Source organism: Corvus moneduloides, chromosome 2 (genome assembly GCF_009650955.1).
Source record: "Corvus moneduloides isolate bCorMon1 chromosome 2, bCorMon1.pri, whole genome shotgun sequence".
NCBI lineage: Eukaryota > Metazoa > Chordata > Aves > Passeriformes > Corvidae > Corvus > Corvus moneduloides.
Window position 1 is genome coordinate 98,793,232 of NC_045477.1, and position 11,093 is coordinate 98,804,324.

Consider the following 11,093-nt stretch of genomic DNA (forward strand, 5'->3'; position numbering starts at 1 on the left):
GTGATTCTTCATATTCTTACCAGGGCAGTACAGATATTATCACTTCTAGACATTCTCAGTCCAATAACATCTGTGAAGCCCTGTGCTTCACTAGGTAATTTTTGTTTTACTCAAAGTGAACACTCTTTTTGCTGAGTGCTAATGGTGAAAAGAGAATGTTTCTGGTTTGTACTCTCCTTAGAGCAGGCAATAAGAATGATCTATGTAGTGCAATAGAAGTGAAGAGGGTTTTTTAGGGCTTACCCAAATTCTTTAAACAAGTTCCTGATATCTAGTCCAAACAATCATGTATAATCTCTTAAGCAACAACCAAAATGTTAAAACAAATGGCCTCTTTTCCAGTAGGGAATAATGAGACTCTCAGAAAGTTAGTACTGGGGAGTTATACAGTTTTCTTAAAAAGTGCTTTATTCTGTTCTTTGGTAACATTTGCCAAATCCATTAACGTACATAATTTATAACACTGCTATTATTATGAAACACACCGTTTATATGACTTTTTTACTGTTCAGTAAAGTCATTTAAACATGATATTTTATTTTGGTTGTGTTGTAGCTGAGCCTGAAGGCTTTGCCTGAGTATCGCCTCACCCATGGTACGTATACAAATGTCAGGCCCTTGCTCAAAACTCAGTTTTATGTGCGTCTGAGAGAGACACGCATACTCAGAATGATGGACAGATTCGTAAGAAGTAAATTTGTTTTACCTTAAGTGATACAGCTCAGTTCAGTCTTGGAAAATCATAGTGCATATTGAACATGATTGCTGGAGGAAGGCTACATGCTGTATGCAAAAGGGATTTGAACGCTGAAAGGTTCCTCTTTCAGATGCCTTGCTTCCTTTTTTTCCCCTGTAATGTGTTGCTAGTTATCTCATAGATCCAGCATATGAACTTTAGCAGTTGTGTCCCCAGGTTTCTCTGAAGACTCTGTAGTTGCTTCCCCTGCAGCCCCTAAGCCTTGTGTTTGTAGTCAGGCTCAGATGCTGTAATGCGACAGGTGATGTCTGCCTCCAGTTGCTTCTGGAGTTGTGCGTAATCTTGTTGCCCAAAGGAAAAAGCTGTAGTTCTCTTTCCTCCCTGTGAGAGCTGTTCCTTTTACATATTCCTGAGCTTTCATATATAGAAAATATATTCTAGTCCTTAGTATGCCTGCACTTCAATTTACAGGTGTTAAACACACATACGCTGTGTTTGATTACAGCATCCTCTACTTCAAAGTCAGCATATATGCATGTACGTTATTTCTTCCGGTGATTGCCACAGCTGTATAAGTGTATGGGCAGCAACAATTCATTTTCTTCATGCCAAGGCCAGCTCTTCAAGTTCTACTGGGATAATTAATCCTATTGTGGGAGGAGAAGGTTATGTAAAAATAAAAGCTAAAATAGGGTAAGAGGGTGGATATAACTATGTTGTTATAAAGATGACACACCCCAGTGATGATTTTCTGTGCTGTATGGGAATAGCTATCCCAGTATAAAGCACCTTTATACAAATATAGGTATGGACATGACATGTCAGAAGTTGAGATAGCCGGGAAATTGTATTGGTTTAGTTCTATCACATTAATTAAAATAGGACCTATTTTTGACAGACAAGCCCCAAATAACATATGGCAATATAAAATTACTTCATTTGGCAAAAGGTTCACAAAGAAGCTCATCCTTTCATGTGAAGTAAACTTTTCCCCCCCCATTTTTGTTTTCTATCCTTCATCCCTGTTAACACCTTTCCAGAAGGGCGCGCCACGTCAATGATCCAGGTGTCCTACTAGCACGTGTTCGTGAAGAGTAGTTAATGAAGGAGCAGTAAAGATCAGAAGGGGGGAGGATTTTGTGTGAGGGTGTGGAAAGGAGAGCCTTGACGGATGGCTCTCCAGTACTGGGTCTGCCAAATGTCATGTGTCAAGAAAGAGGATGCGTGGCCAGCAAGGGAGGCAGGTAGCCCTTCTGCCCTGAGCTCCGGCTGTCACCTTTAGGTTCATTTTAGGAGTTCAGACAGCCCATGCCAGGGTCACCACTCTGTACCAGCCCACCCCTCCTGCACTCCCCCACCATCTTCCAGTGTCTTCCATCAAACCCAAGTCTCACTGACAGATTAAATTAAGACTAAACTCTCAGTGATATACAATTAGGGGAAAGTCTCACTGCCCTGAGGACATCCTGCTGGTGCTCCCTGGCTCCAGGCCTTTCCGTCCAAGCCTGTCCACTCTCAGCCCCTTCCCTTGCCAGCCGTACTATGGCTCAGCTGGCCAGCTGTCAGCTGGCCCCAGCCTTCCTGTGCCATGCACTGAGGCTGTCCACAGTGACCTTCTGCTCCCATTCTCCCTGGGCAAGAAGAAGCAGCTCCTGCTGCTGTCAGTCAGGCAGACACAGCCTGCACTTCCCCAGAATCCACCCAGGCTGGATCCTGATGGATGGGAGGAGGTGGGTGTGGTGAAACTCGGACACTTTAGCAAGGAATAACCATGCTAACCCCTGGTACTGTGGTGGGGGAAACTGTGACAGAGTGATAACTGGAGTGTCTTTGGAGGCCAAACCTCAGCACGAGATGCAGAGCTCCAGTGAGGGTGCAATATGACTGTGCATCATCTTCAGCCTGCAGTGTTGGCTGATCTCCTGTCATGCTAACTCTTCAACACCACGTGGGGAGAGGAGGTACCCCCCTCTTCAGCTACACTCACTCTGCAAATAAGAATTCCAGGACATTGCTCTTACCTTCTCCATTCTTTAGTGACATATCCCACTCCCTCAGGCTAGCACCCCTAACGTTGCATCCCTACTCACCCCATTCTTTTCTCTTGAATACCTCCTTGTCCCACTGTAGAGCCGGCTTTGATCCCTGCTCTGTGTTTTCTTTTGCAAAGTAGATCCCAGCACTATGTTGAATGTGAGGGAAAAGCACCACAGCTGGGCAGCCTCCCACACTTCGACCAGATTGCTGAGCATTCCCATACAATACTGCAAGTGTCACAGGTGAGCAGTTCCTGCAGCTGGTGACAACAGAGGATGAAAGCAATAATCTGTAAGCTGCCTTCAGTCCAATTGTCAGCTGGTGAGTTACCTGCTGTAAAAGTTTTTTAAGGCACTGCCTTCTGAGTGGCCATGAAGGCTTTCTCCCATTATATGGAAACCAGATTATTGCTGAACTTACTTGATCCATTCCTAGGGAGTAATAAAATATACATTTTGCTCAGTAAAAACTCCATCTGGTCTCTGAGATATATTGGCATGGCAAGCATCCACCTTCCGTTGCTGTCACTTGCAGTCCCCATCCAGCCACTTATCAGTTCATCTGTCACAAGAAGCAGAAAGATTTCCCTTGCATAGACAAAAAGTCACCTCCCTGAGGCATCCAGTAACTGGTCCTGCCTCTATTGTGGCAACTGGAGTGGCACATTTTAAGGGTGTAACAGCCTAAAAAGGATTTAACAGACTGCCCCTTCTGCACAGGCATTCAGAACTGTCTCTGTACAAGAAAACTGTGTAATGGGGAGGAAAAGCATTGGGAATTAAAAATTAATCACTCTTGTTTTTTCCTGTAAGAGCTCTTTTGTAATGCTTTAGAGCAGACAGGAGTTAGCTGGTTAGGAAGATCAGCAAACTGAATGCCTTCTTTTGAGATAAAATGTGATTCATTTGCAGCTGTGCAGACACAGCCTTAATCGACTCCATGTTTATCAGGTTCAATAGCGCTTTTATCAAATTCACCAAGCAAAAGAAATGCTGCAGGTTTGAGCTTAACTATCCTACAGATACCTGTAGGTCAAGGCTGAGACCTCAGGTCTTTCCTTTCATAGAGGGGGACCCACTTCCCTCCCTCTTGGTCTGAGTTTATTTAAGCTTCTGGCCTGCTGCATTGTGATTACAAAAGTGACTCAGTTACTTTTCAGAAGCATCACATTATTTCAAGACAAAAGTATTACTGAGTAGTATCAAGACCTGTTTGTCGAGTTTAACTGATGCTTGGGGTTATTAGTTTTTATGTCATGTGTTTCTGCATTTTTCCTGCTCAGACATGCCCTGTCAGTGTGCCCTTCTCCCTCCCTGGTTTTCCTGCCCTGTTGACCCAAAATCCATTAGCACATTGCTTGAGGGCATTAAGCTTCCCAGTCTTGTTCAGTTGGAAGATTACTCTTAACTACTCTTTTAGGACCTCAAAGATGCAAAGAACACCTATTGATCCATTAACCTATGAACATTTAATGTGTGGGGGGTCTGGAGATAAAATTTTTGCCTTTTTTGTGCTTTCAAAGTCTCATGTCGTTTTGTAAAAGAGACTTAGACCATTCAGTGTGAGTAAAAAGTCTCAGAATTGGAGGTCAGAGTGACAGACAACAAAGTTGACCTAATTGTGGAGGTGTGTGAGGACTGTTTCAGAGTAGTGGGAAAAAATGGAAATAAAGGAGGTCAAAGAGTTTCAGAAGATGCTTCTGACTGATTATTTTTGCCAGGTCATGAGCTGTAATGGGAAATATGGAGTGTAATGCAGCTCCAGATTGTAGACATCTAAATTTAGATATTAAATGTAGGTGACTGCCTGTGAGCCACATACCTCAAGTTCCATTTCAAGCAGTGGAGATCAACTCCTTAGAGTTATTGGGGCCTGGAGAGCTACTGAGCTCATCCTAAATTAGACACCTACCAGGCCAGTCAGCCAAAGACCCAGCTGTGCTGCAGCTAAGATACTTCTTAAACTTTGACAAGTCTATTTGGTACATCCCGAGGTGCCCAGGGTTCCCCAAAGACAGAATAATCACACACATCTCTCTGGTGACTGGGTTGGCAGGGGGAAACTATGATTGTGTTTGCCCAGCCAGAAACACCACAGATGGTCAGAACAACTGAGCGCAATGCATCCTTTAGTGCAAACCTCCTTGAATTTCCCAAAACCTGCTCATATACTTGCTCATTATACATGGTAGACACATGAAGGATGTAAACATGGCATCAACTGATCCTGGGCAGCCAAAGAGCCTCATCTGTTCAGAGTCTCCCTGCCAGGCCTTCTTGTCATGAGGCATCAGTCTCATCTGTGGGGCTATGGACAGGAGCAGTGGGACTCAGGGCTCTTTGGTAAGAGTGGCTGGATACCTCTGCAGTAAACACTATCAACTGCTCAGACATGACAGGACAACCCTGGCACCGTATACACAGGAAGTGTATATGGAATGTATAGGGAAGGCTGAAACAAAATTTTATAGCTCCAGCACTAACATCTATTGCTCACTTGTTTGCAAGAGAAAGGGCATGTTCAGCATGTATTTCTCTTTTAGCTTACCCTCTACTCAACTTAAAAGGTAAAAAAAGAAAAGAAAAAGCCCAAACACACCCACAATGTCATTATCAGAGCTTATTTTTATCTTGTTTGTGGAGTTCACTTACTAGGTTACAAATCTTTTTGGTATATTGCACAAGGATTACAAGAATTCAACTACTAATGGATTTTCCCAGTAGAACATGAGTACTGAACATTTCTGGAAATACAGTCTGTTCATACTGTTCGACATAAAATGTGTGAACACATGAATACTTAACAGAGTATATTAAGAATAGGTATTAGCAGTTAATATAGGAGGAGATACAGGTAATTGACTCGCACGTCATGAGAAGGTTTTTGGTCCCTTGCTGCTCATTGCACATTGCCTTCACAAGGTACTTGTGGTACACATCTGCCTCGGAAACATCATCAGCTGTGTCTGTGCCACTGTTTTTACATGGTCTTGCCCTTTCTTGCTGTTGTTAGGTTTCTGTTTGCAACTAAAGGCTGTTACTTCCATCTGCTGTGGGCAGAAATGTGCCTCTGAAAGACTCTCACTGTCCCTTGGCAGCATGCCACAGAAATGTTTCTCCACAAAAACAGTAGCTGTCAGTGCTGGATTTTAGGGACTGTGGAATCATCTTGAATACTTTACAGTGTACCTTTAGACAAATTATTATTAGGTTCCTGCAGAATTTTCTGGGCCTGGACTTCTCAGTCTCTTACATTTTCCAGGTGAACAAAGTGACCGATGTACAGCTCACTGTTCATGCAAACACAGAGCAGCCTGGCAAGCTGAAGTGCTATGAATCTGCTTCCTTTTCTTACTTATAAGCAAGAGATCTTGAAACAGAAGTGTTTCATCTTTTGTAGCTCATATATATCACTGTCCTATCCCACAAAATATTTCTTCTCCCCTGTACCCTTTGTAATCACTATTGACAGCACAATTCTTCTGACTGTCACTCAGGTTTATAACCTGAGACAACACTTGAGTGGATACAAACTAGCAGAAAGGAAAATACAGAGAATAAAGAAGTCATTAATGGTCAGCATGGGGAGGGCAGTATGTCCAGCACACCTCCAGCATAAGTTTCAAGATATTTGCTGGAAAGCTTTGAAAAGCACAACGCATTCACTTCATAAACGCTTGTGCACCCTTCACTCATATGTGATGGCTGAAGGAGAAAGTGCCAGCGGGATGCATTGACCAGTTATTGGCAGGAATCAGCATCTTTATGGAGAGTGAGGGATAACAACACAGTGCAAACATGCTAAAGAAGTTCTTGGAAATGAAGACAAGGATATATTTGATGAGCAAGAGAAAAGAGCAGAGAATAAATGTGTAGAGTTCAAAGGCAAATTGATGGAAAAGACCTGAAAGAAACAAATGGAAGGCAGGAGCTGTTACATAAGGTGGTACGTTTCACTCAGTGAGTCCCTAAGCTGCTGGCTGTAGAAGAAAGAAAGGGACCTTCTCTATTTCTAGGTTTTTGCTCATGCTATGAGCATCTCTGGCTCTCCACAGGTGATTTCAAGTAATGTAAATACAAAGGAAAAGTCTTGCAAGTTAGGAAACGTTAGGAATTTGCATTGTGAGGTATTTTGGAAATTTTGCACTGAAAAGTAATGGTCTCTATATTATTTTCTCTAAATACATTTCTCTAAATTTCTCTAAATTTTTTCACCTAATGACCAGCAGTACAGTATGTGTTCAGATGCCATGTTTTTGTTACGAGGACAAATAGGAGAATAAAGAATGTATATAGGATGTGGAACTCAGCACCAGAAACTTATCTGTATTAGTCACAAATTTCTTAGTCTTATTTAGCTTGCTAGAGAAAAACTGTGACATCTGACTAAGACACTGGTATCCAAATAAACCCAATTCATGCACAGTCCACATTAGATTATTTGTATGATACAGAAGTGTCTCTTAAATTTGCTGAGTTTTCCCTCCAACCCCTCAGCACTTTTGTGCTACATCGTGTTACCCCCAGAGCTTCTCTGCCATCAGAGCTGCTTTTTTCCCCTCTTAATGTAAAATGAAAGAAGTTTTGAAGCAAAAATTCTCAGCTTTTTTCCCCTCTTAATGTAAAATGAAAGTTTTGAAGCAAAAATTTAAATGGTGAAACTCTCTTCACCTATATCTTGTCTTTTAAAATTTAGCCTAGTAATCTAAAAGTCGATCTACTGATTCAGTTCAGGGTGAATACATTGAGAGTGGTTCATTTAATTTCTTAAAAACAAGTATGTACTTATATCTGCAAAGATATTGTAAGCTCTTTAATGTAGGACTTGAATTTTTCTTGACCTTGATATCAAAGCCATGGTTCAGGTGCACTAGAAGGAAAATCCTGTATTAATAGTCACTCATTGCCCGCATCAAGGGACCTGTCAGAAGACATCACTGCCCACTCCTTTCTCAGGTATCTAGGCCTCCCTTGGGTGGAAAAGATGTCAAGGGAAGGAAAAGGAGCACAAACATCTGGCTTTTTCACCCAAGTCAGGGTGGAGTCAAAGTGGATATCTACTGACACAGTAGGTGTTGGTCTATGACATATATAATACCAAACAATTGCTCTCTCTCTCTTTGTTATGTAAGAGTGGTGTCATTTTTTGAGCTGTCAGACACAGTCTGCGAATCTGTAACTTCTTTACAAAACAGGTCACAAAACTCAGGATGGGGAAGACATTAATAGGACTGTATTCAAAGGTCTTTAGCAGGCATTTCTCTCTCTTTCCTGTATTCTTTATACTAATCTTTTGAAATTTTATGGTGTTGTTTTCATATATTTCCCACATTTATGGCTGGAGAATATTTATATATTATTATTGAGCTGTTTAGGTGTCCATAGCTGCTCTTCTCATGATTCTTCTCATGTTTAAAATGTTCATTAATACCTTTGTTTGAGAAAAAAAAAAAAGCATGCACAATAATTTGTAGCCATAGAAAGCTTCAGAAAAGCTGTTTGTGTTCCTCAGCTCTCAGATTTAATTCTGTCTGTCCCTTTAAAGTCAGCTGAACACTTAATACTGATGAGAAGACAGCTGGCTGCTCAGACATGGATGTACAACATCTGTTGGCTGCTGTATGAGTATGAGACTTGGAACAGCTTCCACTCACTGTGCACCTGACTTTTTTGAAAATGATCCAGTTTTTGTGTTTGTGAACTGATTTGATGCCTTTATTCATCACAGAGCATTTCCTCATCCCTTCTTTATCCATCCTTGAATGTGTGCCACACCATCTGAAAATAAAATATTTAATTGGAAGGATGACACTTGTTTTTTTAGCTTTTGCACAGTTCTTCCAATATTTCCTTTATTTAAAACAAAAATGAATGAGCTTTGGCATGCCTGCAAGTCTGTGTGACTCTGTCTCCCTTGCCACAGGTGGCAGAAGTAAGAAAATGACATACCCAAATGCTCACAAGCTTAGAGCTGTGGGCAACGGGATGCTAAAGAATCCATGCAGGGATGAAGAGTCTCTGGTTCTGCAGCACATGAACTGTGAGGTCTCATTTCTTTGATGAAGAAACAGGTAAAGCTTGTGACTAGGAAGAGTGCCTGAGAGATTAATTAAAACAGCAGTGTTGGAACCCATTGCAATAAAGAAATTTAAAGATTTTCTGGGTCCCTGAATGTATCTGGGTAAGCCTCCAGCAAGGAGAAATCTTTCTGGGGCTGTAACCTGCACTCTGAATGCTTCCCATGCTGCTGGCAGCTTTCAGCAGAGTATCACAAGATGGATTGCAAATATCGAATATGTACATATGCAGGGGATGGCTTTCTAATTCTGCAAATGCTTCACTTCCAACACACAACACATGCATGTCATTCCATTTCACTGTGAATGTGTCCATACAGTTTACTAAAATCATCCTTTATGTTAAAAGAGTAAATGGGGAGATAGGAACTTTATTTACCATCAACACAAAAGTAAGAGGGGATGCATTTCGTTGTCTCTTTCCACTTCACCTAAGGCACTTTCTCAGGGCAGGACCTGAACAGACATACACACCTGTATAATCTCCATACACACCTGTATAATCACAAGTGCAAACTGATTTTCAGGGTGGGGTGGGGAGGTATTGATATACTCAGTCTTAAATACAGGGCTTGCAGACCCAAAGCTGGGAACGTAAGTTCTGGGACATGCATTCCCAAGCAGCTGGGTGTATATATTGTCAACAGCATGACCTCATCCAAAATTCCTGTAGCTGTGTTTGCTGCCACATCACTTGAGTGTGTTGGTCATTGTTACTGGCTGCAGGTGGTGCTTCATGAGTGCCTCCACACATGCTCTGGGTTGAAGTTATCTCCCTTGAGTGAGGGTGAGGGGAGCTTACAGGGATAAGCACTTGGTGTTATCCAGTGTCCAGCACAGCCAGGGCTTTGGGTCTTGCCCAGAACCTGTAGGTATCATTGCTATAGAAATAATGCTTTTTGCCTACTTTGTCAAGATATGAGAGGATTTAGGCAATAAGCATTTCAACAGGTGCCTGCTCCTTCCCTTTGATAGGGAGAACATAATTTCTTCTTTTAGCTGGTCTACTTCAGTCCATAGGTCAGGATAGAAAACCCACTTCATCTACTTTTTAGCTACAATGAACTCTGAACTGGAACACCTAAAGTATGTGCTTGATTACACTGCTACTCTTCTGGGTGTGTGTGGATGCATTTGAAATTTTTTTTGTGCCTGTAGTGACTTTTTCAGGTCCCTTCTACACAAATGTGAGGAAATACGGGCACATCAATTTTCATGTTTTATTGTAGACAGAATCATATTTGAGCTTATGCCACTGGTTGTGACAAAGCTAGAGTCTATTTGCACCTGAAGGTATCCAAATCTTCTTGACATGCATTCTCTATGAAGTTTGAAAGGTAAGGTTAGAACACATTTGCTTTTATTTAAGTGTTTAAAGGTAAAGTATCCAGCCTTAGATTACATTACAGACTCTTTTCATAAGCAATCAACAGGGAAATGTACCATCAAAGCTGATATGTGTCATCCTAAAATGAATGCCTGTGAGAAGTTAGGCAAGTATGAGAGACAATTCCTCTGTTTCCTTCCATTGCACTTAAAGAGAGCATGGGGTACTAGCTCTGACTGCTGTGGATGACTGTGGATTGGTGGCAATATTTCAGTGTTTATGGAACCTGGCCATACAATCCCTCTTCACAGGTGACAGAAGTAGAACATGACTCTGATGGCTCTATCACAACTATGATAAGAATAAGAGACAGAAGGATCTGGGATGACAGACATTTTCAGTGACCATCTGGACAGGATGGCTCTCCTCCAGAAGCAATGAAGAGTGGAACAGCTGACTTACTAATAAATATCCACAAGTGTTCATCTCACGTTTATTATGCCACACTGAGATGAAACCCTAACCCTGACTCTAGCCCTAGGAGTACCGGTTAAGTTACAGATATTTTATTTTTCCATTATCCTGAAGAACAGAAATATTGCTAACACTGAACTCATGCTAGAGAAATTCCAAAGAAATACCAACCAAGTACCAACCAAAATAGTAATTAACAAACTCATTGAGAATGACAAAATACCAAGGGGCTTACAGTTTAAGAGCAGCTTTCAGGAAAACAAATTCTGACTAATTTTTTGCCCTTTTTTTTTTTTCATATCAAATTAATAAAGGGAGAAAGAAAATGAGGCAAATAATCTCCTGGCTGAACTTTCACACAACAAGCAGTAAAAGAAACTTGAAAACCACAGGGTTGCATGAGCAACCCTGAGCAATCATTAATCAAAACTTGCAAGAGAAAGGAAGCAAAGGATAATAAAATTAGTTTGAAATGAGGTTAA